The following is an 8535-nucleotide window of genomic DNA, read 5'->3' on the forward strand; positions in this document are numbered from 1 at the left end:
AATACTCAGTACTACTTTTACAGTCACACACATGATGTCAGAGTTCAGCCGGGGATCGGCCGTCCTGCCGGCTTCCTCTGACTTCCCGGGCAGTCGGGCGGCTGGCGCGGCGACGTGGGAGGAGCTGAGCATTCACCCTGTAGCTGTGGTGTCAGGCGACCTCCAGGTTCCCATGCTTCCAGTGTGTTTTTTCCAGAAGCTTCTAAGCGATCTTACCACAGTGCCTTTACTATCTACAGCCTGTGTGCAAGTTTAACCTCCATCTCTCCACAGTGCCTTTACTAAGCAACAGCCTGTGTGCAAGTTAACCCTCCATCTCACCACAGTGCTTTACCATCACAGCCTGTGTGCAAGTTAACCCTTCATCTCATCGCAGTGCTTTACCATCACAGTCTGTGTGCAAGTTAACCCTTCATCTCATCACAGTGCTTTTACCATCACGGCCTGTGTGCAAGTTAACCCTTTATCTCACCGCAGTGCTTTTACCATCACAGCCTGTTTGCAAGTTAACCCTTCATCTCATCGCAGTGCTTTCACCATCACAGCCTGTGTGCAGGTTAACCCTTCGTCTCATTGCACCCTAGTGCATGATCTCCGGCCGGCAATCCGGTATATACTTCGTGGGATATCCAGCTGTTACCTCAGCCTACCAATAAATCTCCACACCTCTCTAGCCAGCACCTCAAGTGCCTTTCTCCAGCCAGGAGTTCTATCCCACTCCCCATGTGCCTATTCCAGGCATTACCCTTGGACCACAGGTGTTTTGATTCTCTTTTCCCTGCAGGCCTTGGTCACCAAGTCAAAGGACCGCAACCTGCTTACAGGGAGCCGCACAAGCCCATATCCCGTTTGGAGGGGTCACTGGCGAACACCTCCTTGTAGGTTAGACTCCGCACCATTGACTAGGTCTAGCCAACGACCAAGACTTGTGGATGCGGAGATCATACGTCCAGGCCCCTCACCTTCGCCTCCTCCCACAGCCTCAGACCTCGGCTTTCAAAAACCCGCCGCCCAGCGTGACAGTTTGTTCAGGCCAAATGGAAGCCGCAGGTGCCCAAGGTACTGGGACTCTTCAAGAGTTAACAAGCCATATGGATAACCAAGAGGCGGCACAGCGACATGTGGCTCAGTACCTGCAAGAATTGTCCGGACAGTTAATGACCATACAAAATACACTGGCATCTATGTCCACGGCCTCGCCACGTGTCGTTTATGCCGGTTCTCCAGGGTTACCTCAAGGGGCTACGCCACAGAAGTCTCGTCTCCACTTGGCCACCCCTGAAAGGTTTGACGGTACTCCCCAACGTTGTCGTGGTTTCATAAACCAATGTGAAATCCAGTTTCAGTGCCTCCCCCAGAATTTCCCTACCTCCCGGTCTAAGGTCGCCTATGTAATTTCATTACTGACTGGGGCTGCATTGGACTGAGTTTCCCCTCTTTGGGAATGGGCTGATCCGTTAGTTTCTAAATACGAAGACTTTGTGACAGCCTTCAAATGGATTTTTGATGAGCCCGGCAGATCGGTTTCTGCTTCCTCCGACTTACTCCGTGTCCGCCAAGGTTCTCGCTCGGTGGGACAGTACATGGTGCAGTTTCAGACTCTTGCATCGGAACTTAGATGGAACGAAGAAGCACTCAAAGCAGCCTTCCTCCATGGGTTGTCCGAAAGGATGAAAGACGAATTAGCATCCAGGGATTTGCCTACGTCTTTTTCTGAGACTATTTCCCTCTGCATAAAGATTGATTTATGCCATAGGGAGCAGTGGGGTAATAGAGGTCATGGGGATCGCCCTCGAGATCGTCCGGCCCCAGGAAGTCAATCCCATTCCCCCACCTCCAGGGGTGAGGAACCTATGCAGATCAACAGAACCAGGCTAACCACGGCCGAACGCAATCGGCGCTTTCAAAATAAATTGTGTCTTTATTGTGCTGCCCCTGAGCACATCTTAAAGAATTGTCCCCTTGTGGGAAATGCGAGACCCTAGTTGATGTCGGGAGCATTCAATTAGGGGTCATTTTTAAGCACTCCCAATTAACTGACAGTTTACTGCCTGTATCTCTTTCCCACCAGTTCAGGACAAGGGATGTTAAAGCCCTTATAGATTCCGGTGCTGCTGGAAATTTTATTTATAAATCTTTAATCCAGTCCCTTGGTATTTCGGTGGTACCTTTACCTGACAAATGACTGCTCTCTGGTGTAGATGGTAAAACCGTGCTAGGTGAATCCATATCCTTGAAATCCCAGCCCGTGACCCTCAGGGTTGGTTGCCTGCACCAAGAGACCATTGAATTCCTCATACTTCCTAACTCTGCTTACGAGCTGGTTCTGGGTTTACCGTGGCTAAGGAAGCATAGTCCTACTTTTGATTGGTCCAATATGCAAATTGTATCATGGGGACCAAACTGTTTCCATCGATGCCTAACCCAGGTACTTCCTGTACGTACCCACTCTGTACACCCCAGTACAGGTGCAAAGTTCCCCCCAACCGACAAGCCAAAAGATCCTTCTGTCTCCAGTCTACCACAAGCATATCGAGATTTTGCCGATGTCTTCTGCGAGCAGGCTGCTGATCAACTCCCTCCTCATCGGTCGTGGGATTGTGGAATAGAACTTCTCCCGGGGAAGATTCCCCCTCGGGGCCGGACCTATCCTTTGTCGGTTCCAGAAACAGCCGCCATGGCAACTTACATTAAGGAATATCTAGCCAAAGGGTTCATATGGCCTTCCTCCTCCCCTGCAGGGGCAGGGTTCTTTTTTGTGAGCAAGAAGGATGGAGGCCTCCGGCCCTGTATAGACTACCGTGGCCTCAACCAAATTACTGTAAAAAATCGGTATCCATTACCTTTAATTCCTGAGCTTTTCGACAAGGTTCGTGGAGCTAAATTGTTCTCTAAACTAGATCTTTGTGGGGCATAAAATTTGATACGAATCAAAGCTGGGGATGAGTGGAAGACCGCCTTCAATACCAGAGATGGTCATTTCAAATATCTGGTAATGCCTTTTGGACTCTGCAATGCGCCGGCTATATTCCAAGGTTATGTAAATGAAATCTTTCGGTACATTCTCTACAGCTTTCTCATCGTCTATTTAGATGATATTCTAATCTTTTCTAAGGATCTCCAAACTCATTGCCAACATGTTCGAGAAGTTCTAGTTCACCTTCGAAAACACCACCTTTATGGAAAGTTATCCAAGTGTCTCTTCGAACAAACCACAGTTCCTTTCCTAGGACATATAATTTCTGGGAAAACCATTCAGATGGATCCAGAGAAACTGAAAGCGATCTCTGAATGGCCATTACCAAAATCTTTAAAAGCTACCCAACGTTTTTTGGGATTTTCAAACTATTATAGGCGGTTCATACCGAATTTTTCCACTCTGGTGTCTCCCATTACTAGTCTCACACGGAAGGGCGCTAACCCAGCCCAGTGGCTGGACTCAGCCATACAGGCCTTCCAGAGATTGAAAGAGGCATTCTCTACTGCCCCTATCCTTTGCCAACCCCAACTGGATAAACCATTTTTTGTGGAATTGGATGCATCTTCGGTAGGTGTAGGGGCGGTATTATCCCAAATTTCCAGTGACGGGAAGAAACATCCATGTGGATACTTCTCTCGTAAATTTTCCTTTGCAGAGAAAAACTATGCGATTGGAGATCAAGAACTCCGAGCTATGCGTCTGGCGTTAATGGAGTGGCGTCATCTTTTGGAGGGGGCCAAGTTTCCAGTTACCATTATTACTGACCATAAAAACTAAATTTACCTTCAGACGGCTCATCGCTTAAACGCCAGGCAGGCCCGCTGGTCCTTGTTTTTCTCAAGGTTTAACATTAAGCTTCAATTTTGCCCCAGTAATTTGAACAAAAAAGCAGATGCTCTCTCCCGGTCTTTTCTACTCGACACACAGGAAGAAGATCATCTGAGATCTCACCCAATCCTGGATCCTATGGTCTTCGCTTCAACTCAGATATTAACTCCACCTCCGGGGAAAATTTTTGTGACTCCCAAATTACGGAAAAAGTTGTTAATCTGGGCTCATAGTTCTCTATTTGCTGGGCATTCTGGTATTTTCAAAACATACAAGTTTCTTCAGCGTTCTTATTGGTGGCCCTCGATGAGAAAAGATGTTCAAGAATTTATTTTGTCATGTGTAAAATGCTCACAGCATAAAGTTTCTCGCAAAAAAAGTGCAGGTCTTCTACGCCCATTACCCGTTCCTACTATTCCTTGGACCCATATATCTCTGAGCTTCCACGCTCCAAAGGACATAACACCATATGGGTAGTGGTGGATCGTTTTTCAAAAATGGCGCATTTTATACCATTAGTAGGTCTGCCATCTGCTCCCCATTTGGCAAAAATTTTTGTTAAAGAGATTTTTAGATTACATGGTCTTCCAAGAGAGATTGTTTCCGACCGTGGAGTCCAATTCATAGCCAAGTTTTGGAGAGCCTTATGCAGCGCTTGTGGAACCAAATTAAAATTTTCATCAGCTTATCACCCACAAACTAACGGGCAAACCAAGAGGGTTAATCAGGAACTGGAGTCCTTTATAAGACTTTTTGTGTCCTCTTCACAGGATGATTGGGTGGACTTGCTACCTTGGGCCGAGTTTTCACATAACTTCAAGTACCACACTTCCTCCAATTCCACACCTTTTTATACTGTATTTGGTAAACATCCCCGGATTCCAGATTTCCAACATTTACCTTCGGTGTCGGTCCCTGCAGTTACTGACGTTGTAGAATCTTTTTCAACCATTTGGAAGAAGATCCATGCCTCGTTGAAACAATCATCCAAGAATTATAAAAGATTCGCTGACAGACGACGGGTCGCGCTTCCTCTGCTGAGAGTTGGAGATAAAGTCTGGGTATCTACTAGGAACATCCGACTGAAAGTTCCCAGTATGAAGCTGGCCCACGCTTCATTGGTCCGTACCGCATTCACAAAGTGAACAACCCTGTTGCGTATAAATTGGAACTCCCACCTCAATTGAAGATATCTAATACCTTTCATATTTCTCTATTGCGACCTTTGGTGTTAAATCGGTTCCAAACCACCCCTCCTAAATTACCTCAAGTACAAACTTCTCAAGGTACAGAATTCGAAGTTGGAAAGATTCTGGATTCTCGGTTTAGATCCAACATTCTCCAATACCTCATTGATTGGAAGGGTTATGGTCCTGAGGAGAGGGCCTGGATCAGAGCCACAGATGTTCATGCACCCCAATTAATTCGAGCCTTCCACATCAAATTTCCTGGCAAGCCTGGTGGGTGTCCGGTGTCCACTCTGAAAGGGGGGGGTACTGTCAGAGTTCAGCCGGGGATCGTCCGTCCCTTACCGTCCCGCCGGCTTCCTCTGACTTCCCGGGCAGTCGGGCGGCTGGCGCGGTGATGTGGGAGGAGCTGAGCATTCACCCTGTAGCTGTGGTGTCAGGCGACCCGGTGAGCGGGGATCACAGTTTCTGTCATGGGTGCTGCCATTACACTTTTCCTATGTCAGTACTTCCTTCCCTGAGTGGCCCGGCTGGTCAGCTGACGCTGTGGGCCTATCAGCAGGCTTCCTGGAGTATATATCCGGCTTCTGTGCTCCAGGTAGTTGCCTGAACAATCATTGTCGCCGCTAGTGTAACTAGAGGAGTCTCGTTCCAGGTTCCCGTGCTTCCAGTGTGTTTTTTCCAGAAGCTTCTACCAATAAATCTCCACACCTCTCTAGCCAGCACCTCAAGTGCCTTTCTCCAGCCAGGAGTTCTATCCCACTCCCCACGTGCCTATTCCAGGCATCACTCTTGGGCCACGGGTGTTTTGATTCTCTTTTCCATGCAGGCCTTGGTCACCAAGTCAAAGGACCGCGACCTGCTTACAGGGAGCCGCACAAGCCCATATCCCGCTTGGAGGGGTCACTGGCGAACACCTCCTTGTGGGTTAGACTCCGCACCATTGACTAGGTCTAGCCAACGACCAAGACTTGTGGATGCAGAGATCATACATCCAGGTCCTTCGCCTTCACCCAATCCATGACAGTTGGCACTGGTATGATGGATTCGGCAATGGGTCAAGTCATCAGTGCGGATCTCCTGCAGGGTATTGCTAATCGCTTGGAAAATTTGGAAACCTCACAGAGACAGCTGGCTCAATGCTTTCAGGATATGCTTTAAGCTTCACTTCCTTGTCAGGAACAAGTAAATCCTGCTTCAATGTCTCCTCCTACATTTATGCCAGCTGCCCGGGTTCAACTCTCTTCTCCTAATAAATTTGATGGTACTCCGAAGTTATGTAGGGGTTTTCTGAATCAATTTGTGATGTCCACTTCGCAATCCAACCTACCAGCTTTCCGAGTGACAAGACCCAAGTGGCATATATTGTCTCCCTTCTCTCCGTTTCAGCCCTTGACTGGATGTCACCCTTATGGAAGAGATCTGACCCACTGCTCTCAAATTATTCCGAGTTAATTTCCACCTTTAGAAAGATCTTCAATGAGCTGGGAAGAACTTAATCTGCGGCCTTAGAGCTAATTCGTCTCTGCCAAGGTAACTGGTTAGTTGCACTGTATTTGATCCAGTTCCAGATTCTAGTATCTGAGCTCTGGTGCAATACTGCATTCTGGTGTGGCCACTCAGATCAGTTAAAGGATGACATGGTTACCAGGGATCTTCCGCCCAGGTTGGGAGACCTAATCTTCCTCTGTAACAAGGTGGATCTTCGTTGCCGAGAGCAAGAAGCAGAGAAGAATAAGGAAGAGCAAATGTGGTTCAGTCCTGTATCTTGTTTGGGTTCTTCACCCACTACCCCTGTGGATGAGCTCATGCAAATCAATCGATCAAAGTTGACCCCTGAGGAATGTTTAAGAAGATGCAGGGGGAATTTTTGTTTGTACTGCGGAGAGGCAGTTCATCTCATGGCTGCTCGGTCCTGTTTTCCGTGAAACTCCTAATCGGTCCTGGAGAAGCTAGATTAGGAGTGGTCTCATTCTCCATCATGTCCTGATCCAGTTATGTCTGTTCATCTAGAAATGTCTGATAAGTATCTGACTTCGGATTCTGGAATCGGAGCTGCAGGAAATTTTATCAATTCCAGTTTTGTTCAGAAGTACCAGATTTCTGTAATACCTCTGCCACATGCTGTTTCGCTTTCTGCGGTTGATGGAAGTCGTATCCCCAATGCCTCCATCTCTCACCAGACCGCAACTCACAAGCTTGGAGTGGGGGTTCTTCATCCTGAAGAAATCAAGTTCTTGGTCATTCCTCAGAACACACACACCATAGTCCTAGGTTTTCCATGGTTGCGTAAGCACAATCCACAGTTCAATTGGAATTTTATAGAAGTCACTTACTGGGCCTCTTCTTGTCTCAAACCCTGTTTAAAAACAGGTATTTCCACTGCATGCCTCTGGAACCCATGACTCCTTGAAGATACCTCCAAACTACTATCAGTTTTCTGGTGTGTTCAGTAAACAAGGAGCCGACACACTTCCGCTTCATCGCGAATGGGACTGTCCCATAGATCTGGTCCTGGTAAAGAATCCTTCCCATGGCAAGACTTATCCTCTGTCAGTTCCTAAAACTGAGGCGATGTCAGAGTACATCAAAGAGAACCTAGAGAAAGGCTTCATTTGGCATTCCACCTTACTGGCAGGCGCCGTTTTTTTTTCCATCAAGAAAAAGAATGGAGGCCTTCGACCCTGCATAGATTATAGAGGTCTCAATGACATCATCATTAAGAATAGGTATCCATTGCCTTTAATCTCTGAAGTATTCGATAAGGTAAAGGGAGCTTCAGTGTTCACTTCACTTGATTTAAGAGGTGCCTACAATCTAATCTGTATCCGGTCCAGCGACTAATGGAAAACAGCATTCAACACCAGGGATGGCCAATATGAATATTTACTGTAGCTATTCCATTCAGCCTGAGTAATGCTCCAGTTGTGTTCCATCATTTCGTAAATTACATTTTCCGGGATCTGCTGTATTGATCTGTAGTGGTCTATCTTGACGAAATTTGTATTTTTTTTCTCAAAACCTGGATGATCACTGTCAACAGGTGAAGGAGGTGTTATGGAGACTGAGGGAGAATCAACTCTTTTGCAGACTGAGGTACTGAGGCATTTTTGAGGTACCCTCTATAGCCTTCTTGGGATACATCCTTTCGGGAACCGGACTTCAGATGGATCCAGAGAAAGTTCAAGCAATCACCAATTGGACCCAACCAACTACATTAAGGGCAGGTCAATGCTTTCTTGGCTTCGCCAATTATTATCGAAAGTTTATTAAGGGCTTCTCCACACTAGTCGCCCCTATCACTGCTCTTACTAGAAAGGATGCCATCTCACTAGTCCCTGGAGTTCTGGTCAGCCGTTCAGTCCCTGAAACAAGCCTTTACTTTTGTTCCAGCCTTTAGACAACCTGACATCTCTCAACCTTTTTATCTTGAAGTAGATGCCTCTTCCAAGGGTGTAGGAGCTGTACTCCTACAAAGATTAGAGGACAACAAGATATATTCTTGCGGTTACTTCTCTAGGAAATTCCGACCGGCAGATA

Source organism: Taudactylus pleione, unplaced genomic scaffold (assembly GCF_031769625.1).
Source record: "Taudactylus pleione unplaced genomic scaffold, aTauple2 ptg000051l, whole genome shotgun sequence".
Taxonomy (NCBI): Eukaryota; Metazoa; Chordata; class Amphibia; order Anura; family Myobatrachidae; genus Taudactylus; species Taudactylus pleione.